At 39.5% G+C, this 26,169-nt stretch overlaps 1 pseudogene; it reads left to right on the forward strand.

Moving 5' to 3' along the window:
* LOC138765136 (suppressor of tumorigenicity 7 protein homolog) overlaps nucleotides 1-26,169 on the forward strand; it is a 128,531-nt pseudogene that overhangs the window by 28,532 nt on the left and 73,830 nt on the right.

The following is a 26,169-nucleotide window of genomic DNA, read 5'->3' on the forward strand; positions in this document are numbered from 1 at the left end:
GCCAAATATCACAATTGTGGCTGACAAGAGAAGTTAAAGCCAACGTAAAAGCAAAAGAGAGGACATATAAGAAAGCAGAAATTAGTGGGAAGATAACGGATTGGAGTTTTTAAAAACTTGCAGAAGGTAACTAAAAAGCTCATGAAGAAGGAAAAATATAAAAATAGGATAGTAAATAATATCAAAGAGGATATTAAAAAGCTTGAAGTATATAAAGAGTAAAAGAGGTGAGAGTAGATATAGAACCATTAGAAAATGATGCTTGAAAAATAATATTGGGAGGCAATACCCCCTTTTCCACTGGCACCCTGTCCCAGGAATTAACTGGGAATTTACTGGTACAGGATCCAGTGGAAAAGGAACCCTGGGCCATCCTTAACCGGGACACTAATTGCTTTTCCTCTGAACATCCCAGGGGATCAGAGTGTTCTACCTTCAATTTGAAACGGGTGACTTTCTGCGATTCATTTTCCATTGATTTGACCAGTACGCCGGCTTCAGTAATCTTTAGCCGCTTTCAGGTGTATTCTCTGCCAAGATTCCACAGCCCTGTGGAATTGTCTTTCAGGTGGCAGCCCTGAAAGCTCTCGGCTGTCCACCTGAAAGGGACAGCTGCAGGAGAGGCGCTCGGACCGCACTCCGGCTCACGTCAGCGCGGGATGTCAGGGCAGGGGCGGCTGGCATGGGACGTCGGGGCAAGGGCAGCAGGGAAGGGGGCTGTCAGGCTCATGGATTTGGGTGGCCAGCTGATGGTCATCAGCCCACTTCTTCCCCCCCCCCCTCCCCAGCAGCATCTTTCAGGTGGTTGCATTCAAGTGCCTTGGGGGACTGCTCAGATGTAGAGATTATACCTCCCGGAGGAAGGTTGGTGAGTACTCCTCCAAGCCACATCAGGCTCTTTCAGGTGGCCTCCTGACAGCCGCATTCGGATAGAATATGAGGCTTTGCATCAGGGTATTCTGGCCACCTGAAAGAGGCTTTGCTTGAAATTGCTGACCACTTAATTTGACACTGAATCCGAGGTCTAGACTTCACAGCCAAGGGGATAGTCAACCCCTCATCTGCCAAATCAAGCCCTGTTTTTTTTTAAAAAAAGTCAGTTTCAGAAAGTTTGCTTCTCGTTTATTTATTATAGAGTGTGTAGCCTAATTGTTTAATTTTGGCTCTGCCATCCATGGATTCAATCGAAATTTGTTTATTTATAACATTACAAGGGGTGGCACAGTTAGGGCAACGCTATTACAGCACCAGTGATGCAGGTTCGAATCCGGCGTTGTCTGTATGGAGTTTGTACATTCTCCCCAAGTCTGCATAACTTTCCTCCAGGTTCTCCAGTTTTTTTTCCCACCATCTAAAATATACTGGGTTGGAGGTTAATTGGGGTATTTAGGCAGTACAGGCATGTGGGCCAGAAAGGCCTGTTCCATGCTGTATGTCTAAATTTAAATTAAGTTACACATAGCCATGTAAAGAGCACAAATTACAGAGTATAGGATTACAACAAAAAGGAAAATTAATTAGCACTAAGCAAGGGGAGCAAAAGAATACTGTTAATAGGATTCATCCAGGACCCTTACAGCTGCAAGGAGAAAAAAACTGTCTTTAAGCCTGTTGATGTGTGCTGTTGGGGAGGGAGAAGAGACTGTCCAGGATGTGATAGGTCTTTCAGTACATTGGCTACTTTTCCTGGAGATGCAGATGGAGCCCACAGTGGGGAGGTAAGTTTTTGTTCTGAGCTGCATTGCTTCTTCCAATTTTGAGCAGAGCAGCTAACCATACCATATTGCAATGGCATCCAGCAAGTATACTTTAGATACGTACCAGTGGAAGTTGTTGTGGATCAAGGTGAACCTTAGTCCTAAGAAAGTAGAGGTGCAAGTGCACTTTCTGACTGTCCGGTCAATGTGTTTGTTCTTGGTAAGGTCACTGGAGATGCTAATTTATTCCTTTTTGACTTCAGCACCATTAATGTGAACAGGGTTGTGGACTCTATCCCTTCTCGTGAAGTCAGGGATCATTTGCTTTGTTTTATTGATGTTGGGAGATAAGTTCGTTTATTTCAACCGATTGTGCAGGTACATCCCCACGAAACAGAATTCTTCGGTCCTTGGTGCAAAACCATGCAAACACTCAAACAGGTATAACACAATATAAAAATAATTATTGTTTAATAAATAGCAGAGTCTACAAGAGTGCGACTTGGCCAGCTGCATTACAGTGTGGTACAGTTGCTGGAGAGAATGGACGTGATCCACCGGGATTGTCTTAAGAGGGTGTGCAAAATGCTTGAGGACCCCTTCCACCTTGCACACAGTATCTTTCAGCTATTCTCATTGGGAAAGAGGTGCAGGAGGATCAGAGCCAGCACCACCAGGCTGAGGAACAGCTTCTTCCCACAGGCTGTGAGAATGCTGAACGACCAAAGGATCAGCTTTTGTTTTCTAACATTCACTAAACAATATCGATCTATCTATCTATTTATTTTTTTATTTGTATATTTGTCCTGGGTATGTATTGTTTGTCTGTATGTGTATTGCATCTGGATGTGTGCCTGTATGTTTTGCATTGAGAACCAGAGAATGTTTCTTCAAGTTCTTGGGTGATAATGAACTTGACTTGAGGAAGATCTTCCTTGTTCCCTGGCCTTTCTTTTATCCACTGATGAGTTTCACTGAAAACAATGCTGGATTGCTTGTTTAACTTTGCTGAAAATTGGTACCCGTTTTCCAACATTCAGTATTGCTGCTTGCAATTGTAACTTTGCCCTGCTGTAAAGAAAGCAACGTATCAAAAAGGCTGCAAGTGTTGCAATATGCAAAACTTAGTGAAAGTTTGATTACCTTTGGCTTGGTGGTCTGATTTCAAGTTCTCAATTGAAATAGTTAATTCATCATATCAGAAATCTTCATTTCATATACTGACTCATTTAAATTGTTATAAATTCATTATCACTGAAATTGTGGGCAGGGTAGTTTGCAAGTGGAAGTTTGGGAAGGCTCTCTGCTGCCATCGTCTGGCAATCTGCTGTCATTAGTCTTGCTGTGACATTTCCCCTACGGCAATGATTCAATTTATGATCATATTAATCATCTAACCATTTACGGAGCGGAAACAGGCCATGTTGGCCTTTCGAGTCCGCACCGGTTCACTGATTTTGTGCGCCCTCTTCAAGCATTGGTCCCGGTAGATCTTCATTCAATAACGATGATATCCACTAATTTTTTTTCTTCCTCAGATATATGTTGGATAAAACTGGACAAAAGACAAGCAAAAAGAATAAAGTGGCCAAATTTATGCAAAAAGAATAAAGTGGCCAAATTTATGGTTAAATCAATGCAGGAAATGAAACTTATGGATTTATGGAGGAGACAGCGCCCAAAATTAAGAGTTTATTTTCATATACATGGCTACAATGTATAAATACATCAAACTTCTTGCATAATGATGTGGGTACATCAGCTACAATAGTATAAATTAAATGACCATAATATGCCATGACAGTCAAAGAGAAAAATATTCACAGATGTATTTAGCAGAAGAAGAAAAAAAAATTAATATTTAAATAATGCAGATAGATCTTTCACATGTTCCGGAGTATATGGTTAGAGTAGTACTGAAGAAAATTTAAAATGCATTAGATTTGGAACGTCGCCACTTGACGTAGAAAATGCCATGCGAGCCTGTGCCCGTCAATGGAAATGCAAAAAAAAATCAGAAGTACTTAACTGGTCAGCTGGCAGACATTTGGATAGAGAAGGAGATATCCTATCTTAGGTCAGTGATCAGAATACATGATGAGAGATCATCAACTGAACCTATTAACTGTTCTCTCCATAAATGCTACTTGGCCTTCTGACTAATTATTTTCTTTTTGTGTTTGCAGCAGTCAGATAAATGGTGGTTGAGGGATAAAGGTTGGACAAGATACTAGAACTCTGCCATTGATCTTTGAGTAGAGATATTTTGGACTTGCTGCAAGCAGATGAATGGATGCTTGGTTTAATATGTTGTTTGAGAGGGAGCAATTTTGACTGCACTCCTGTGTTACAGGCACTGAAAGAGTCAGGAATATAGCTTTGAGGCTGTGGAGTACGGAGAGGGAACTGTGAACTCATCCTTCTGACAAAAATATTATTTATTGAGCTCTGGCTGGTAAAGATGATCATTCATATAGTGTTGATTGTGGACAGAAGTACAAGGTGGTAGGATGAGCAAGAAAAATACATTTTCTGTTCATGTGCCTTAAGAGAATTTGAGAAACATCAGTTCCTAAAAAGAACATTGCTGGGATTGTGTTACTTTTTTCTTGTTTACCTATGAATTATTTTTCTTCCAGTAACTGCATTTCTCAACACTTTGACTCCGAAGTTCTATGTGGCATTAACAGGGACATCTTCTCTCATATCAGGACTCATATTAGTAAGTATTGCATCCCTTATTTAAAAATAAAATCTCTTCCCCCCCTCCCCCCCCCCCTTCCATTCTGCACATGTTTGCTCTCTACAGATCCCCGATGAACATTTCCAAGAAGGAAAACTGATGGCTGGCTTTAATAAAAATCTTGTTCGTTTTTAATGGATATCTGCACCATTTTGCTGAATAGTTGTTTTTAATCACAGTAGAGTTTATGATGGTGTTTAACATGTTATCTTTTTTATTTTTATGAATGTAGAAGATTGAGGGTGTTCTAAGTGAAGGGTGATTGAGGCCTGAAAAGAATTCTGCACCATTCATGGGTGGAATCAATAAAGAAGAACATAGCAAAATCAAAACTAAACCATTAGAGAGTGAAATCAAGATGGCTGTTTTCAAAAGGTGTAGAAATTCATAACCATTTTTCTGAAATGACTTTTATTCTTTAGTCGTTTTTAATTCTGCCAACATTAATTTCTATCTCCAGAAACTGTATTCCCATTGTAACCATAATATTAATGATTGAAACCTTTTCTCGCATGGTCTGCTTCTCAGACAGCCTCTATTAAGCTCAGTTGAGTCATTAGCTGATTCTGCCCAAGGCTCTGAAATGTTGTCCCTCCCGCTTCATTTAAGATACTCCTCAAAAAAAAACTACCTCTTTGATCAAACTTCTGTTCATTTATTTTAATATGTATTTCAATGTTAGATATTGATAATGGGTCTTGAGGATTTTACTGAAGTATACATGCTAAGCAAATGATTTTTTTTTAAGTGGTGGTAGATAGGCTCAGTTCACCATTGAGAAAATAGCATGATTTGTGGAACTGGTCAGGAACAGGGATGAGTTTTTGACTGCCTAATGCAAATGATGAATTGAATGAAAAATTAATTTAAGCAATTGACTCTATCTATAACTCTGCTTTGGAAGAGCAGCCAACATGCGGTGTAAAAGTGTCATTCCACCCCTGCCACCTTCTCTTCACCCCTGCTCTGATTAGAAAGAAGATTTGTGAGTATGCGATCACACACTGAAGGATAATTTCTTTTCGGCCGTTATCAGACTCATGAATGCATTATAAAATAGTAAAATTATGTTGCCGATGTTCTGTACCAACTGATCTTTCTCGTAACTGTGCTATTGTACTGTGTCTTACTGGTGTGTTATGCACTGGTCTGCTCACAAAATAGCACCTTGACGATAAACAAGCTTGAAACTTGAGCTTTGATGGGAACCAAAACTGATGACTGGTGTTGCTGGTGACGATAGTATGAAGGAAGTTGTGATTAATCTATGAATTGGTGACAGACTGGAAGTTGATGGTGAAATTAAAAAGCTAAGGCTGATTTGCTGTCATGGATGAGGGGGACGAGAAGAGACTGCAAATTAAATCTATAGTGGACTTCAGAAGTGGCATTTAAAACCTTCTGTACAAGACGAACTTGTCAGCCACAAACGAGCCTGCAGCTGACGTGGACTTTTACCCCCTCCATAAATCTTCGTCCGCGAAGCCAAGCCAAAGAAGACAAGACAAATATACATTTATATATGATTTTTTAATATATGCTCATTTATACCAACTTCAGATCATGCCACAAATTGGACAACGTATTATTATTTAATTTATTGCCTGGAGGTCATAATGCCTAATTTCTATAAGTAACCAGCCACAATATAATTGATCATGAGGGAAGATGCAGGGTTAGAGATGCCTATACATTTCTAGTTACACTTCCCCCAACGTGAGCCATGTCTGTCCACCCTGGGTTTGGTGACCTATTGTCCCTGCTGGTTTGGCAGTGCCACAATCTTGAAATTCTCACCCTTATCCTCATTCCCCATTTGCTCTAATTTTGTGCTATCCTGCTGTTATTGATCTTTGGAAAAATATTGTATCTGATTTAAAATTAAGAGCTTGGAGTACAGAAGGACGAGGGGGACCTCAGAGACATTTTGGACAAGAGGGTATAACACTGTAATTGTTTCGTCACTCCATTATTAGAGACAAACACACACTGCAATTTTTATGAAATATAACCCAAAAAAAATCATCAATTTCAGTTTCTGTGCTGGTTTCCATATGCCCTGAAGTACCTAATATAAAACATCCAACAACCTTGTAATAATGCCACCCTCACATTTCTGTATTTCTTCAATGATTCCTTCTTCAGCATCCCCAGTTTAGATCTTTGTACCATTAGCGCTGGTACCTGCACCACTTAGACGTCAAGTTTGGGAATGACCTCCTTCGAAATTGGTCATTAACCTCTCTTATGTGGACCAGTCTTTAGATGTGTATTATGATCATTCTAACTCAAGAATTAGGACCAAGAGTAGATCATAACTGCTCCTTGATCCACATCAAAAAGTCATGTTTTATTTTCCACTCTCGTCCTACACCCCTTGATTCTGTCGCTGTCTACCTATGTTCAATTATTTAATATCTACATCCCCATGGTAAAATTGCTTTACATCAAGAATGTATGGTAAAATTTGTTATTATGTGTTGTTACTGCACTTTACTGATGGTCTCTGTATCCTTTTTCAGGTTGGTAGCTTTTAATTGCTGATCGCTATTTTTGTGTCTAATCTACAAACACAGCAACAATGAGCTGATCATTTGAAGATCTCATGAACAGTTAAATTGCACGTGGCTTTTCGAGATCATCCCATTAATTTGACTCCATTTGTGTGGCCGACGATTTGCAAGTGAACATTTCTCTGCAGATAGAATGTTTTATGATTTGGGCCAAATGTTTTTATTGTCAATGTCAGAAAAGTTTAAATATGATTCTCATTCCTTTCTGAATGACCCATTTTTGCACACATTAAATCAGCCAGTAAGAGGCGCCTGCTGTCTCTGGGCCGTGAAACAGAGACTACATGTCCTCAGTCGCACTGTCTGCACGCTTCACTACTTGTGCACTTGCATGGCAAACACATTTTCAAATCGTGCGAAAAATCATCTGAAAGCACGTAGCGCAAAAATGTTACCTTGTAACTGATACATTCTTTCACCACATTTTTTTTTTTAAAAAGGATTTCTTTATTTAAACGGTGATGATAGATGGCTTCATTGGAAAAGTCTCAAGAAGTTAAAATTTAAAAGCATACAATGAAAATCAAGGTTGTTGAATGTTTGTATTAGGTAATTCAGGGCATATTGAAACCAACACTGGGGAGTCGTGCACAGAAACTGAAAATAAAAAAATATTAGTGATTTCTTTTTGTATATTTCATAAAAATGGCATTGTGTCTAGCACTGGTGAAACTATTACAGTGTGTTATTAAAAAAAATTTAGATGCAACATTTTCCCCAAAGATCATAAAAGTAGGATAGCACAAAACGTCATTGAGTCTTCAGTGGAGCAACATTGTCCTGAGCTCCTAGTGATGCAGTCTTTGTAGAGTGGGAGTTGTCAGTAATCTATCCCATGAGGTAGTGGGTGCTCTTGGTGAACCAACTGAGAATGTTTACGAGTCGGTGAAAGGACTGCTAGTAGAGAGTGTCCAATATGCAGAGCAGGGAGAGGACTACTCTATAGTATGACTGCACGTCCAGGGTGTGGAGAACAAAATTCTTAGGATGTGAAACAGGGGAGCAGTGCTGGTCAATGTGAAGCAGTAAAATATTTGCATCTTGGCAATAGAAGTATGAGGATGCAAATTTTAAATATTTATTTCATATACCTTTCAATTAAAAAAAATTATCATGTCTTACTTATTCCTTATCTACATTCTCAAAATTGGCCATTCTTTCCCCTGCCGCTTATAACCCTTCTAGGTAGAAAACCTCCATACATATTTGAGAAAAGATGTGCTGGTGTTGGAGAAGGTGCAGAGAAGATTTACTAGAATGATACCAAGAAGGAAAGGAATGGTTGTCGGCTCTTGGACTGTACTCGTTGGAGTACAGAAGGATGAGGGGGACCTCAGAGACATTTTGAACAAGAGGGTATAACTTCAGGATAAAAGGGCATCAATTTAAAACAAAGACGCAGAAAAATTTCTTCAGTCAGAGGGTCGTGTGTCTGAAGAACTTTTTGCCACAAGCGGCTGTGGAAAAAGTCATTGGGCGTATTTAAAGGCAGTGTTGACAGGTATTTGAGTAGTCAGGGCATTAAGAGGCCGGGGAGTGGTGCTGAGTGGGTGGATGGATCAGCTCATAATTTAGAATGACTCAATGGATCAATGGGCCTACTTCTGCTCCTTTATTTTGTGATAACTTAGAGGTGATTCTTGCCCTTCCAAATTGTGAGGACATGTAATATCTTGATTATTTGTTAATTGTATTTGGATATTGTATCACTCCTCCACAACTGCTATGCAATTCCAGGCCATTGAAGTGCTTGATCTTTGTGTAATAGAAGGAAAGTATAATGGTAGCTAATGGTAACACTCTCCCAGTGTTTAGTTAATAATTTTGACGAGGAGCCTGTGTGGCAGGTGTGGATAAATGTTCGGATTGGAAGATAGAAAGAGAAATGGAGGTAAGTGGAAAAAATAAACCTTTTGATTAGAAAAAAAATCTGATTACCATATGAAAATCTGATCAGAAGGCTGTGTGTTCAAATCACGTCTGGGTCACCAGCAGCATCTCTTTTACACATTCAAGTTGAATTGGTTGAGCTTTGCCACATCAGAAGATTTGGGCCAAACTGGGCTTTTCTGCCATTCACTGAGCTCATGGCTGTTCTTTCACATCAGTAGATGTTGCTGAGTGCACACTGCACGAACAATAAAAAAGGATGCACTTGTGTCAACATTTTTGTTTTACCGTACGTTAACTTTCTTCCCAGCTGCTTCTCACATCACACCCCCAGCCTTTCCAATTCACTACAGACCTGATGGTGACCATGATACGCCTTTTTCACCATATGCGCCTTTACCACTGCACTGTTCCTGCTCCCTGTTCCAACATGTGCACGCGCATTGCATGTTCCAAGCGTTGCCCAATATGCGTCACTTACTCAAGGCTTATTCAAGTGTACTGCTGCGACAATCTTTTGATTTTTAAAAAATCTGCTTACCATACAAAATTTCCATTAATTTAATTTAATTAGGAACTTCAGAACTTGACTAGTCCATTTGGAATGTTAATAGCTCTGGTAAGCTTCTTGCAAAAAAAATTACTGTGATTTGGCCTGTCACATGTCCCTGCTTGCTTTTTGTTTGAGCACTGACAGTAATGCTATCAGTTGTCACGACCTCAAGTTCTGGAGTTCCCTCTCTAATCACATCCTCTCTGTAATTATGCTTCCAAAGTACTTCATAACCTGTAAAAGTTTCTGGGATATCTTTTAAAGAGTTCCAAATGGTGTTGGGTAAATGCAAGCATTCCTTTGTTGGTGCTTTTATTTTATAAGGTCCTTGGGAAAAGCTAATGTGTAGTATATTTGATTTGCAAAAAAAAAAGATGCATTATTTATGGATCATGGGATTGGAACAGTATAACCTATCAGTTGAAAGATGGCACATCTAAAAATGCAGCAGATGTTGAGATTACATTGGAAGTGCACCCCTGGGTTGAATCCATGATTTTCTAACCGCAAACTGACCGAGTAACCAACTGAACCACAGCTGACACGAGACATTTACTTATCAAGCAATTTTACTGGGCTTAAAGCAGATGAGAATTGGCAATCTAACAATGTGTCTGCTTTATTGTTTCAGATTTTTGAATGGTGGTATTTTCGGAAGTACGGCACATCCTTCATTGAGCAGGTCTCTGTGAGCCACTTGCGGCCACTTCTTGGAGCGGTGGATAATAACACGCCTTCGATAAATTTCACTGCCAGCAATGGAGAAGCTGAGTCGAACAGGCAAAATGTTTCAGGTAATCACTTCCATTGCACGAAAATAATGAAGATTAAATGAGTAGTGAAGATCAACGGCATTGAATCGCATCTTCGTAATTAGGATTGCGAGGATCTTTGTATACTGAAGATTTCTGTTTGCTGAGAATGCCATTGTAGATTCATCCTGTTTATTGGAAATTTCATTGTGGAATGGTTCTTGAATGCTGGAAATGCCATCATTGAATTGCATCCTTGTCATTGCTTTACATTAGTAAGGTGAAAGTTAAAATTAAATATTAGGGTAAGTTAATGATCTGTAAAGCAATTAAGGAGAAGTAATTGAGGCAAGGGTCAACACTATTGAACGCTAGTGTACATGCATCCTTGCAAAACGTTAGCAGTAGAAGTGTTCTTCTAATAATTCCGTGCAACATCTCCTTTCAGTTTTTTAGCATCAGAAACCATAAGATCATGGAGGTAGGAATAGGCCAATCAGGACATTGGGTCTTCTCTGCCAAGTTGAGTCATGGTTGATGCAGAAGACTTCAGCAGCATCTCTTTTACACATTCAAGTTGAATTGGGTGAGCTTTGCCACATCAGAAGATTTGGGCCAAACTGGGCTTTTCTGCCATTCACTGAGCTCATGGCTGTTCTTTCATATCAGTAGCAGTTTTAGGAACTCGTCCCAGATCCCTTGATTTCCTTGGGCTGGAGGATCTGTTCATCTCTGTGCAGAATATACTGAGCAACTCAGCTGCACAGCCACTTCAGTGGAGAACTCTTGCTACCCTTAAACAAAAAAATTTGCTCTCCTCTGGGTGGAGATTTTTTTTTTCTTACTCTTGGTTTGATAAACAGCTTTTGTTTGAGATGGGAAATAGATCATCTTGGCATCAATCAGTCAAAACCAATTATAAATAAGATGTATATTTCAATGAGATCAGTGACCTTTCTTCCATATTTAACAGCATGTGTGACCACTCTGTTTCATCTCTTCTCTTGTGATAAACCTGCTATTAGAGAAATCAATCTGATGAATTTTCGCTACATTCCCTCCATTGCAAGCATTTCCTTCCTTGGCTAGCAGGACAAGACCTGTGCACAATATTGCAGATGTGATCTCACCTGGGCCGAATATAAATGAAGGAAGACACTTTGTACTCCTGTACACAGTCCTTTTGGAGAAAACGCCAATATTTGCCTTCCCAATTGCTTGTTGTACCTATGTGTTAGCTTTCAGTGATTCGTGACAATGAAATCCAGGTCCACTTGAATACTTTCTTGGCTCTTGCACAGCCAAGTATTGCAGTGCACTAATGAATCATGTGCCACAATGTTTGAATGACCAGGCCATAGAGGTTCAGTGCTTCACTCTGATTGCATGTGTTTGATAATGAACTTTGTATTTTTCCTCTCACTGTTAATCCTGATCACAAGAGATCAGAGAGCTGATGTCTCTGGAAATTTGTTCTGTAGTTCCCTCCTCAACACTTCCGTCTCCATGAAACCTTTCCCTTTGAGGAAGAAATTAGTAATATCTCCATTCCCATTTATCCTTATGTCAATTTTAAGAATATTTTGGAGTTTTCATTCTCTGCTTCCAATGCATCTTTGAATCGTTGTCAACATATTAATTACCTGGGGACATTTTGTCATAATATAGGCACCATCTAAATACAAATTGCCCTGTCTTTGTGAGAACTTTGTTATATGGAGAGGTTAGATTGTCTCTCTTCATTGCCTTGAGCAAAGGAGGCTGAGGGGTGTTTTTATAGAGGTTTATGTAATCATGAGGACATGAATGAATTGAATGCTCACATGCTTTTTCACAGACAAATCTCAAACTCCAGGGCATAGAGTTAAGGTGAGAGGGGAAGATTTAAAAGGAACCTGAGAAGCAACATTTTGACTCCCAAGATTAGTCCTTATCTAGAACAATCTGCCAGAGCAAACTGTAGAAGCAGGCTGTTCAAAAGACATTTTCATCGATAGAAGGAATAGATGGACCAAATGCAAGCAACTGGGACTAGCTCAGAATACCAACATGGTTGGGATGAACAGTTGAGACTAAGGGCCTGTTTTATGGTATTTGTTTCAAGACTTTGGATTAAGTCCAAGTTCAATTTGCTTCTGACGTTTACAGCCAGGAGAGAGAGGATGCTTTCTTTCCTCTGATCAAAATGTACAGCGTTTGTAGGTCAATTGGGTGTAATTGGGCAGCATGGGCTTGTGGGCCGGAAGGGCCTGTTACTGTGCTATGTGTCTTAATTTAAAAAAAATATTTGAAACAAAGTTTAAGAGGTCAAGGCTTCTTAAACATCACACCCTACTAATCAATCCCAATTAGGGTGTCATCAAGAAATACATGTATCAGCATTTTATATGAAAACCTTTTTCCATTAATAATTAATATTTGAACATTTGTTTTGACAGAATGTAAGGTATGGAGAAACCCACTAAACCTCTTTAGAGGAGCTGAGTACAGCAGGTATGTCAATATTGGTGAATGAGGCAAAATCTGTTCATAAGTTCATGTGCTTGTATGTGCATATGGGGATGAATGCATCCTCTTCATAGGTGTGGAAGCATAATGAGTACTGTCAAGGATGGTATTTATCCAGTCAATTTGGTCACTAAGATCATGCAAATAGAAATGAGAGTTTATTTTTAAACACACAAGTACAATGTGCGGATGCACTGGAATTCTTGCTTGCTGCAGCCAAACAGATACATAAGAAACACTGACTACAATTGTGTTCATTATATTACCACAATATGCCTAGGCAAAAAAAGAGATAAAATGATAGATAAATAAATATTTCACAGTTTCAGCTCGTGCAAGGAAAAAATGTTTCAATAATGGAAAGAGTCTTTTTGATGGTCATTGAGTAGTTTATAGTTGGGCTAGTATGAGGAGGTTCAAGAGCCTGATAGCCGTTAGATTAAAAAAAACCTTTTCTTGAACCTTGAGCTGCTGGATTTGAGGCTTCTGTACTTTCTGACTGAAGATCAAAAAAGAGGTTATGGCTGAAGAAGAATTGACTTGTTCAATAAGACCTTTTTTGTTACCTTCAGTTAAGATCCTTAGAACCAATTTGGGCCCTGAAATGGCTCTACCCAGACTCATTTAAAAAGGAGAAACTACTCCATGAAGGAAATGTATATGTTTATTTCAAGAATGGGTTTTTTTTATTGATGAGTGAGAGCCCAAAGCCAGATGTGTATAAATCTAGGGTGAGATGGGAGTCAGACAACAATTGAAGAACCACTCTGGTCAGATCTGTGTCAGGTAAGTTTGTTGGCTACTATCAATGCCAGGTTTAGATTGGTCCATTATAATTTTCTCCATCAACTGTACCTCACCCCACAGAAATTACACCAATATAAACTTGAGTTACATACAAGCATTGTCAACAGATACTGCTTCAGAGAACTTCATACTGCTGTTTAATTTGTGTTTTTTCTCCCTCTTTTGCATCTCCCTCTATCACAACTGAAATGTCTATATCCTGGAGCAATAAACTACCAGCCCTGCTATTTTCTCAACCATTCTTCTGTGATTGCAATGTTAGCATAATTCCATGCTCTTAAGGTGGCTGAATTTACTTGTGAAGTCTCTTGCATTGAAGTAAATGCAGTTGAGCCAGCCAGACCCTATCTTGCCTCTGTCACTCGGCCCACCTGACCTGCTTGATTTATCCTCTACATTGGAGTCAACCTCCCCATCTGCCTCTCTGTTGCTGATTCCCCACTCCTTGTCAAATTGGCTTAAGCCCTCCTGAATAGTATCAGCAAATCTCCTTGTAAGCATATTGGTCCCATTCTAGTTTGAGTGCAACGTGCCTTCTTGTACAGGTCCCACTTGCCCCAGAGTTAATTATAATGATCCACGCGTTAAAGTTGCCCTCTTTATGTGCAGAAACCATCAGTCGTTGCACTTAATATCATTCGTGCCAACCAAACTTTGATTAGTCTAGAATTTTAATTCTGCTTTATTTGGGCTCTCTTTCTAAACAAGAGAAATATTTTGATATAAAAATCAAACTATTGGAGGAGCACAACATGTCAAGCAGCATCTTTGGAGGCAAAGGGATGGTTGACGTTTCGGAACCTGCTGAGTTCCTCCCGCAGTTTGTTTATTGCTTCAGATTCCAGCATCTGCAGTCTCTAGTGCCTCAAAATATTTTAATGTGTTTGGGCTTCAGCCAGATGAGTGAATGACACTGAAGCTTTTCTGACTGCAGCCCAATCATAGCCTTACTTTGTGGATTTAATGTTCACTAATCCCTTTTTTTTTTTCATTTCTTCTGAAGGTACACATGGGTCACAGGAAGAGAGCCTTTGACATATTATGACATGAATCTGTCCGCACAGGATCATCAAACGTTTTTCACTTGTGACACAGATCATGTTCGACCTGCAGATGCAGGTGAGTCTGAGGCACCAACAAGCAGAGAAATCCGATAGCATTTTTGGTGCAAGAATGCTGCCATTGTGAGATATCCTTCATGGAATATCAAACTTTTTTTTTGAAATGTAGTATGATTTGGTGTCATTTCAGACACAATTACTTAATTTGTGAGAATTTGGGTTTTCAAAATCCTTAAATCTTAGACTGTCGTGCACACCTGTGCTGGCATACTTTTCATTTGAGAAACTGATTGTGAGGCAGAATCTGTGACTTGCCAAGCTCAGATAGCTACAGTATAAATGTACCCTTGGAGTATTACAATGCACAAGCACTTTTAATGGAGGTCACCAAAGCTTTCAGGTATGTAATTACCAGGCTCGGTTCCTGTTGGATTAACTTGTTATTACATTCTTTTGTTAACAATACATTCCAATTACACTTAGTTCACTGAAGCCTTATGATTAGGGACATTTTAAGTTTTTAGCAGTAAAATGTCAAAACTGCCAGGTGAAATTTGAATGGGTTTGGCCCAGTTCTTTATTAAATAAACATTGTTTCTTGTCCCATTTTCTGACCAGCAACCTGGTGTTAGTTGTCACTCCTTAGCAGATATTATTTCAATGAAATTCCTTGTCCGCCCTCGAGGGTGGTTGGGGAGGAGGTGGGGGGTTGGAATTATCTCTGCTTTGAGTTGCTTTATTTCCAGTTTACCTTGCACATTAGAAGTTTAGCTGGCCACTTTTTGAGTGAAAATTATACCCTTTAATGTTTGAAAATCATATCCATTACACCTTTCACTTGGAAATGCAGTTTTCTTGTTTCTTAGCAATGTTAGCTTAATTATATGTTTTGTCCATGATGAACACTTCACAAAATTAAACAGTGGTTTAGACCATCAAATAATGGACTGCCACCAGTGTAAATTGTATTTCTGTCTCTTGCATTATATTTCTTCCAATATGGCTCCTTACAGTGGCGACTCTTTACATGCAACTCTGACTGGAATTTGCAAATATTCCCATTCAGAACTATTAAAATTCAACCCTAGAACTATAGAATGAAATTTACCCGTGAATAGGGATGTCCTAAGGTCACTAGCAGACCTCGCAATTGGCAGAATCAACAGTCTCCATCAGACCGCAGGATCTTTAAAGAGCCGATGTTTAGGCAAGTTAAACACCGTGGGAATTTTAAGCAGCCAGCGAATGGGCCATTTAAACTTTGTGGGAGTCACAAGCATCAGACATTCAGCCATTTAAACATTGCAGGAGATTTAAAGAGACATTGCATAGACCATTTAAACCCTGCAGGAGTTACCAGCAGCTGACCCATGGGCCATATAAAGAAGACCCGACCAACCACGTGAACGCAGAGGTGGGGGGGAGGGTGGTCTATAAGTAAAGTTAAGACACCGGGCCATGAGGCTTCCCTACTAGGTTTAGGAACCCAAGGACGAGCACTCAGCTGCACAAGAGCCACTTCTTCCCTGCTGCCATCATATTCCTAAATGACCAATGAATCAAAGACATAACCTAACTGAATTTTCTGTACTATTTTTATTTATTGTTGTGAAGTGATTTATACAAATGTTTGCACTGTGACACTGCCCCAGAACACTGAATTTCTTGACTTGTTCATGACAATAAATCCAGATTCTGATATTTCTGTGCAAGGTGACCTGCCGGTGTCTGCTGTTTTTTACTTTGCTCACAGCTTCAATGAACTTAGTCAGGTGAAATATAAGGCTGAATCTCTGAAAGGCAACCTGGCAGGGAAAAAAATGGACAATAATTCTGTGGTGCAGTAGACTTCTGATTTATTGTTGAGGAACTTGGAAGTAGTAACATCTTTGCCCTCAAAACAAAGTGCTGTTTGCTTTGCGATAATTCAAGACATGAGAGGGGAAAAAAAAATCACTCTATTTCTATTTCTGGTGGTAAAATATTTCTGGATGTGCATATGCAGAACATCACTTTTATAATTTGTCTGAGTTTCATGACATTTTCATGTTGTTCCTGTTTCCTGGATAATGGTTTCACCCAGTGGTGCTGAGGCATCTGTGAGAAGGGCCCAAGGGGCTCTGGTTCTTTCCAATATAGGAGAATCAGTGAATATTCAGAAAGTTGCCAGCATCTGGAAAAGGAAAACCAAATATTAATTTCTTGAGGATGATTCTCAATTGCAACCCAGCTACAATACATGGAAGTCATGTATTGACTCCTATAGGATGGTTCATTGTAGTTATAGACCTTTCTAGCTAGCACAACAGCTGACATAAACCTTTTTTATTTTTTTCCAGTTATTATGTCCTGTTCCAAATGTGGTCTTGGGCATACAATAAAATCCCTGGTATCCATCACCTATGGGGAATGGTAGATACTGGATAAGTATATTTGCCATTTGCTTGAGCTAGCATGTTGGGTGGATTGGCGAACTCGGGGGTGCCATTTTTAAACTAAAGTATTTTTTGCCTATTTATATTTCTGCTTTTTTTTAAAATTGCCAATTGCTTGAATTCTGGATAACGGGGATTTTACTGTACACACGTATGTGCAAAAAAAGTGGGGTTTGCTTTTACATCTCTCCTTTCATAATGTCAGGACATACCAAAATGCTTTTAAACTTGAACTCTAGACATTGTTGAAATATTGTGAAATTGGAAGCCAAAAAATTGCACAGATGGAAATAGCTAAATTAACGGCTTTATTAATGAAATTAGGAAAATATTGGCTAAGCCCTTGCTATTTTCCTTCAAGTAGTGTCATAAAATCCTTAAAGAACAGTTGAGATTAAGCAGATGGGACATGGATGTAACATAGGATGCACCTCCAACAGGGCATTACTCAGTCAGTACTTTACTCGGAGTGTCGGCATATTTTATACTTTAATATATTTTTAAAAAGTAATGTAAGAATGCACATTCTGCCACTTTTTTTTCTAATCTAAACCCTTCCATCTAGAGTTAGAATGGAAATTACCTGTCAATTTGTCGCACAATAATTACATCTCCTTGCCTTTGGAGTCACTGCAAGACCATCACAGATATGAGACTGAAGTTGGTGTGGCTGATTACCTTGATAGTTTCATTATGAATTGGAAGTGTAAAATGCTCAATATTTGGGCATTTAAACTTTTGCTCAATTGTGACACAATATTATTGGTTGAATATTTCTCCTGCTGAACTGAACATGCTTGATTTTTGCATGAGAAATGTCATGAGCATAAAATCAAAAACAACGGATGTGCCAGGTTCTAGCTTGTCTCTGCTGTGGTGCGTGGAGCACTGAGACCAATTTGTATGGATGCTACCCTTCTGTTGACAGCAGATTTAGCATAATCCAGGGATTTGGCAGTGTCCTGATTTGAATGATTTATTGCCATGGCAGTCAAGACATTCATCAAACCAAAGGTTGATGAAAGAGCAGGCATTTTTGATCCTTCTTCCCATAACTGCCATATCTCTGTGTGAAGATTCATTGGACAGGCGTCTTTCCACTGATGTGATAGAAATTTTTAATATTTAATCTTTGCATTATTGAATTGCACCTTTCCATTGTTAGAACAATTTTACATTTTAGTTTGAACTATTTCTTGATTTTTTTTTGGTCAGTTGTGGGCTTAAATTTTTCTTTTCTGTCCCGTGTGTTTCTGCTACCCTAAGTGAGTGTCAGATGCAAAGAGCTATTATTTATATTCATTTCTTTTAACAGTGATGCAAAAAGCCTGGCGGGAGAGGAATGCCCAAGCTCGAATGAAGGCAGCATACCAAGCTTTGGAATTAAACAATGAGTATGTTCTTTTTTGTCATTTGTTGAGTCTCGAACATTTACACACTCTATCTCTGTCATTTACAGGTTCTCCCCAGCTTATGATGGGCTTGCGTTCTAGTAAACCCATCGTAAGTGGAAAAATTGTAAGTTGAGTAAGAATACGGTACCACACCAACGGAACATCGTAGCCTAGCCTAATTTAAATGTGCTCAGAACACTTACCGTAGCCTACAGTTGGGCAAAATCATCTAACACAAAGCCAAAATAATTTAAAAAAACACTTTCAGCGCAGTATTGGTTGTTTACACTTGCAGTTGTTTACTCTCATTCGCGTACCATCGTAAGTGTAAGGTAAAACATCATGAGATGGGAATGTGTAAGGAGTTACCCTGTACAGGGCTGTAACAAGATGTGAATGCATCCTTGTACTTACAAGATAAGAGAGACATTGATGGATTGAGAGGCAGGAAGCTAGCAGGGAAAGGATAGCAACAGTTTTAGTCATTGGACAAGTAATGATATGATGATGTTCTAAGCACGTATCCAAGGGTATAAAAAATCACCATTTTGCTGATAACGGCAGAATGCATTCTCCGACTAACATGGTTAGTTGCAAGTGTTACAATCCGGTAATAAAGAACAAAGAACCCTGATTTCGACTCAGTCTGGTGTTTGTCTCACTCATTCATGAACAAAGCAGACCTAACATAAGTGGGGAGGAGCACCTGCATATTTGCCCTTAGATACACCTGACTGTTACCCTTTTTCTTTTTCTTCTGACTATTTACATTTTGAGTTAATTAAATGTTGCATTTTAAATCCTATGAGAGGGGAATGCTGCAGAATAAATGTTCTTGTGTGACATTTTGAAATAAAGAAATGGTGCAATTTGTTAGAAGGCTATAGCATTCCTGGAGCTGCTATAATAGCACCACAGCCGCTGGTGGTGTGGACCCCTGGAGAGTGGAGACAGCGCACCTCTGTAGAGTCCAACTGCTCGGTTTAATGCTGACAGTTCCGTACAGGCTTTAAATGTCCTGCTAAAGGAGCCAATAAGTGTTTTTATTTAAAATCCTGCAACCGTGGTGTCTGCGCCCAAGGTGGTGGCGCTTGTGCCAGCAGGAGCTCGAGAGGTTGAAAACTGGGGAGAGCAGCAGACCAGTGCAGGGCACCAGAAATGGGAAGAAGCACCACCCATTGAGAAGGAGAAGCATAGGAGGTGACCCTGCAGGATGGTGACCATGTCAACAGACCAGTGAGGGCTGAAGGACCCACACAAGCTGTGGGCTGCTGGAGACTGACTCATGGGAACCAAGTATTGAAACAGGGATTTGAGAGGGTGATGTCAAGAAGTGCTCCTGAAGGGCCTCAGGTGCTGAAAGCTTCCTGATCTTATCGAAGGTTTGAATCTGGAGTTCAGGTTGCCAATAGATGAAATGGGTCTGTGCACCTGCGGAGACCACGGGAGGACTGGAGATGACTCCATGGACATTCAGTGACTGAAGAGACTACCTTTTGCATCTCTTTCTCTTACTGTAAGGCAGCTCTTTGCCTTTTGACAGTCTAAAGGAAATTTTGTGTAGTATTAAAATTAGAGCTCAGTTTACATTGAAAATTGTGTTATAGCACAAAGATGTATGAGTTTCTTGGTTACATTCTGTCCCTATATTATATGTTCTCTTGGTGGTTTTACTTCAGCAACTAGAGTTAGTTGAAGTTTTTTTTAAATGCTTCTCAGATGGCTGGAAAAGAGCAGGGAAGTGGGACGTACTTGATGAGTTTTCAGAGATCTTTAGCCCCTTTCACACTGACAGTTGAGTGTGGTTTGAATCTGGGAATTTAGCAGTTCACCTGCCACTGTGAACGCCCCGAACCCAGTAGGGGGTTACAAATCGCCCCGGGACTGATACAACCAAAGAGGTTGTATCAGCCAAGCCATTCCAATTCGGCTCCAATGTGAACAGGCCGCCCACTATTCTGAGTAGCATTAGTGATGTCATTGCCTGCGTGCGTATGTCATTCTGGCAGGAAACAGTGAGTCTGGCCAGATGGTTTGGACGGAAGGTCAGTGTTTCAGTATAGATAAGGCTAGAGTTCTGTTTTCAAAGGTTTTAGTGTAGTATTGACATAACATGACTCGTGTAACGTTAGTGCAATTTTAGTATTAGTGTTGTGATAATGGTGGCCAACTGGGAGGACCAGGAGGTCCTCTCGAGAATGGCCAAGGAGAAAATCTCCAAGCATATAATGGACACCATGAAGAACGGCTCGATATATGGGAAGGTCGCCTGTAGGCTCAGAGACCTAGATTTGACATCTAGTGTGTCAGAGCGTGAGGGAGCTGATTTGGATTCATCCTCAGTTTGAACAATCTGAAGACCACTGGAGTAGATTTTCCTATGCTTTTTTATAAATTGTGCCCGTTGCTTTATTAAATTGTGCGCATTTTTCCCCACACTCTTTTATGCATATGTGCTTTATTCCTACTACATTTACACTGACCTACGTGAATGTAATGCGTCGCTCAAGATCTCACCACTGGAGGTTGCCCCCCCCCCCCCCACTCCTTATACCAGGTATTTAATGTTAAAGGGCGCACAGACCCGGGATTTCATGGTCCAGTGTGAATGGCCCACTCGATATTTCAATACAGGTCTTCACATGCCGATCTAGCGGGTTGCCAATGTGAAAAGGCCTTTAAAGTTGGATGAGCCAAATTAGCTTCCTTATGTTGCAATACCTTTGAGTTGTATCTGGTGGAACACAGGCCGACTGGCGTCTCTGGAGATGAGAATTACAAACACAAGAGGGCAAATTATCCAATTGCCTGCAAACTCAACCTTTAACCCCAAATACCCTCCATTATCTGGACACAAGCCCTGGCCAGCACAAGTTTCCATTTTTCGCCTGGAGGAAATGTAGTTCCTAGTTGTAGCACCTGACTCCTTCTCCATGAGTTTTGCACCAGTAAATCTCTGATCAGAATTTAAGATGAAACTCCTGTTCAGCAAAGTATGTTCCCTAACCTGAAACAAAATAGGTCAGATTGCTTCAATATGATTCATGCAGATGTCCCATCCTCAGTATTTGTGGGGTTTCTGGAAAACCTCCCACGTACAGTAAATGCATAAAAATAAATGTTGTAGCATCAAGAAAGCAGTAGTTTTATATGGTTTCCAAAGTTTGCCCCTAAAGCGATTGCATTTATTAAGAATGCCTTAGCATCTCCTGAATGGAAAATCTAAACTGTAAGACATTGCAACACTCAATTTTCATTTATCCCAAACCATGGCCAAAAGGTAATTTTTTAAAATTTGTGTTTTTTTTTTAAAGACCCGTGATTTTTATAATTTGAAAAATTGTGTTGGAGGCAGTTCCCCTTTCAAATTGTGGCATAATACCCCAGCATTTAGCCATGGTGCCACACAACTTCAGTAACCCAAATTTGATCCTGACTTCAGGTACTATCCATGAAGTTTTACAAGAAAATGTGGAAGAATGGTACTGATAAGAATGAATGTAAGAGTTATATAGAATGGCCTCCATTTGCCTCAAGAAATTATGATAAATATTTGAAAAGACATGACAAGAGATGTGAAATTAATTGGATAATCTCTTTAGAGAACTGACATGCAAAAACTCAATGAAAGGTTCATTTGTGTCTTCGGGAGAAAAAAAAGTTATTGACTTTTCACTTTGGTTGTACAATACTTGCATTCCTCTATAGATGTTCTGCATAATGTCACAAGAAAAAAGTGATCTTGTGTTTACCTCTGTCTTGTCTCAAGTCGAAGTGTTGCGTGGATGAAATAACTCAAATGGTTTGAGGCGCTGTTAATCTGTACTGACAAGGATGCTGCTACTGGATGTCAAATGTTTTGGGTATTATTTTCATCATAGGTGTGCCACAGCATATGTTCTTCTCGCTGAGGAGGAAACAACCACAATACTTGAAGCTGAGAAACTATTTAAACAGGCACTGAAAGCTGGTGAGGTGTGCTACAGAAGAAGCCAGCAGCTTCAGCATCACAGCCCACAGCAGGAAGCACAGCATAGTAAGTGCCTAACTGCCATAATGTGTTGCTGTATTAACACTTTCCCCATTTGGATCAGCCTTTTAATGTCAAGTTTGAGCAGCACCAGACTTTGCCAGTGAGTTGCAATGTAATAAGGGAATATAGTTTTAACAAGCAATAAAAGAAAAATCCCATTTAAATGTGTAGTGAAACGGCAGAGATGTTATTAATTTGGGGAGGTTAATTGAGATATTGCTACAGCGGCCCTTTTAACAGCATATAAACAAATACATTTTTTAAAAATAGTGCTGCATGCCTAACTTTTGCCATTCACCTAACATCACTGATTTTTTAAAAACTGTATTGTGTGGCTATTATTGTCTTGCTTTTTGTCGGACTTTGCTGTGTATTTGACAAATTTCCTGCATATCATTTTGATTATTCAAAAGTACTTGCTGTAAATAGTGAACATTTAAATTTTATTTATAGCATGGTTGAGGTTGATTCTGGTCAATTAAACCATGCTGCCTCATTGCACCCAAATGAACCTACAGCCCTGTTTTTGGAGGATGGGGGAAAAATCGGAGAACCTGGGGAAAATCCACACACAGAGGAGAATGTGCAAACTCCTTACAGACAGCACTGGATTTGAACCCAGGTCATTGGTGCTGTAATAACATCACACTAATTGCAATGCTAACCTTGCCACCGAGGTTGTGAATGGCACAGTATAATGGAAAACTGTTTACTTTTTTGACGGTGGTTGGTCGTATCAAATAGTAGTTTGCCTTAGTTGTTGCAGTTCTTTTACTCCAAATCAGAAAGCCACTATATTTTGAGCTGATAAATCAAATTTCAGATTTACTGTCAGATTTACAGATTTCACACATGCAACCTGGAGATTCTTTTTTCCTGTGGCTGAAGGAAAATTACCACTTATTGGTAGCACAAAAAAAATACACAACATACATGTGTAAACAAATAAAGAACTGAAAACCGATAATGAATGTAAACAAACTGTTTAATACAGAGAATCAATAAAGTGCGCCAGTAAGAGTCCTTAAATGAGTCCCTGATTGAGTTTATTGTTGAGTCTGACGGTGGAGGGGTAGCAGCTGTTTGTGAACCTGGTGGTCTGAGTCTTGGTGGCACCTACACCTCTTTCCTGATGGTAGCAGCAAGAACAGAGTGTGTGCAGAGCGTGTCCTTGATGATTGCTGCGGCTCACTGACAGCTACATTCCCTGTAGATGTTCTCTATAGTGGGGAAGGTTTTGCCTGTGATGTCCTGGTTGTGTCCACTACCTTTTGGAAGGCTATCAACTCAGGGGTATTGGTGTCCCCCTACCAGACAGTGATGCAGCTGGTCAGCCCACTTTTCACCACACATCTGAAGAAATTTGCCCGGGTTTCTAGTGTCATACCAAACCTCCACAAACTCCTGAGGAAATAAAGGCACTGATAGGCTTTCTTCATGATGCCATTGGTAGGTTGGATCCAGGAGAGATCCTTTGAGATAATGACTCCAAAGAACTTAAATTTGCTCACCCTCTCCACTTCTGATCCCACAATGATTACTGGATCGTACACCTCTGGTTTTCCCTTCTTAAAGTCAACAATCAGCTCCTTGGTTTTGGTAGCATTGAGTGCAAGGTTGTTGGTGCACCATTCAGCCAAGTTTTCAATCTCCCTCCTGTATGCTGACGCGTCATGCAGTTGGGTTCACTGACTTGTGTGCTAAGTACTGGGAAAGAAGAAGCCAATTAGCTTTCCTTTTTCTGGTTGTCAGTTATCCCCGAGAAGTTGTGCAAATAGCCTCTTCTGTTAAAGCTCCTGTTGTGCTCGTTCAGCATCTTGGTTGAAAATGGCCAGAAGAGCAAGTTAATAGGTATAAAACAGCCAGCCATCCATTAAAAGCCATGGAGAATATTGGAACAAAAACAGGACATACTGAAAGTACTTAGCAAGTTAAATAGAATCTGTGGGGGAAAAGAAGCAATGCTTTGGGTGAACCTGATACTTGAAATTGGTTTCCCCCGTCCCCTCTCTGTGTGGTTTCTATTTGATATCACAATTCCATTACATGCTTTTTGGTTTTTGAGATAAATGAGTGAGGGAAATGTACATCATCAGAGTTGTGTTGTAATTTGAAGTTTGCAGCTAAAAATACCTCACTGTATTTTTTTTATTTGTAATGTTGCTTCTTGAGATTTATCTAGACTTGATAAAAGAATAATATTGACTTTTCTTATCATTGAAGATTTGCTGTATTGTTGACTGTTGTTTAATAGCTATGGGATAATCAGTATGTTTTTACACTTTTAAATAATCTGGGAGCTGGAATAGAATGGTCAAAATGTTCAACTCTTTATTTTTGTTGGGAAAAAGACCTTACTGATCCTCTGAGGTGTGACGAATTAACACAGCTACAATATTAATAACCATAGGTTGCGTTTACGTCACATCTTTAGCTAAGTTCAATACATGTGGATCTTTATAGAATCAGGATCAACTAACATCAAGTTCATTATCATCCAATTGCACAAATACAATCCGAAGAAACCGCTTTCTCCGGTCCTTGATGCAAAAAGTTTTCAAACACGCAAACGTGCACATAGACAAGTGATACATATGCAGACAAATATACATATATAAAAATAAATATTGTTTAATAATATCGGAGGGATTATATGAACATTTCATATGAACACACCGAGACGACATCAAGGTAACCTGTAAATGGAATAGATGGGTGGCTATAGGCTTGATCAGAGGGCCTGATTAATGAGCTACTTTTATAAAAGATAAATTTGATATCTTGGGGAATAAATTTGAGAAATTAGGTCTAGGCTATTGAAAGCTTGACTAGCAACTGTGGAGTAATGATTATTTGGGAAGTCTAAGAGATTCAAATACAGACAACAGCCATGTGGGTCATGGAAATTCACCCCAATGTGGAAAATATGGCAGAAAATGGGTATGAATATTTAAATTAATTTCAGACATTCCCTTTCTCCTAAAGGTCTCTGTATATTAGAAGAAGACATAGTAAGGAGTGCTTCTGTTGAAGATCTCTTTTTTGCTTTTTAGAGGGTTAGAGGGAGAGGTCTATTGAGGTGGGGGGAGGTCTTTCTCTTTCATTCTTCCTTTTTCTTGTATATACCACATGTATTTGAAATGGACTTGTATTATTGTAAAATAAGAGACTCTTTTGTGGTTTTAAATTTATAATTAAAATTTAAAAAAAGGAAATTCACCTGAACAGAATTCACAAATCATTACCCAAAATTTTGAGATACGAGAATGAAAATCACTCTTGGAATTTGTGTTGGGGGTAAGAGAATAAATAAATTAGCACAATATATTTTGTATCTCATTTATTGACGCCTGCACAAATAGCGTGCCTTTGAGTTATGGAAAGTTGGAATGCAGCCTGTTTTCTAGAAACATAACCACACCCCACCCCCTCACTCCCCCTGCAATGCATTATCTGTGGTAAGAACTCAAGAATGGAGGAAATTACAGAGTCAGAGAGGGGAAAAGCTGAGTCCAAAAGTGGATTTGAAATCTAGGATTAGAATTAATAAACTTATCTTAATTCCAGACTGCGATTCCATTGAATACTGAGCGGTAGTATTCTATGTTCTATTTCAAATGTTGAAAGGCCTGGTGAAAGTAGATGTGGCAATGTTGTGGCCCATGGGAGAGGAGTCCAGGGCAAGAGGGCACGACTTCCATTGTTATTTTCTGAAGTTTGAAA

The sequence above is a fragment of the Narcine bancroftii genome, chromosome 5 (genome assembly GCF_036971445.1).
Source record: "Narcine bancroftii isolate sNarBan1 chromosome 5, sNarBan1.hap1, whole genome shotgun sequence".
NCBI classification, from domain to species: domain Eukaryota; kingdom Metazoa; phylum Chordata; class Chondrichthyes; order Torpediniformes; family Narcinidae; genus Narcine; species Narcine bancroftii.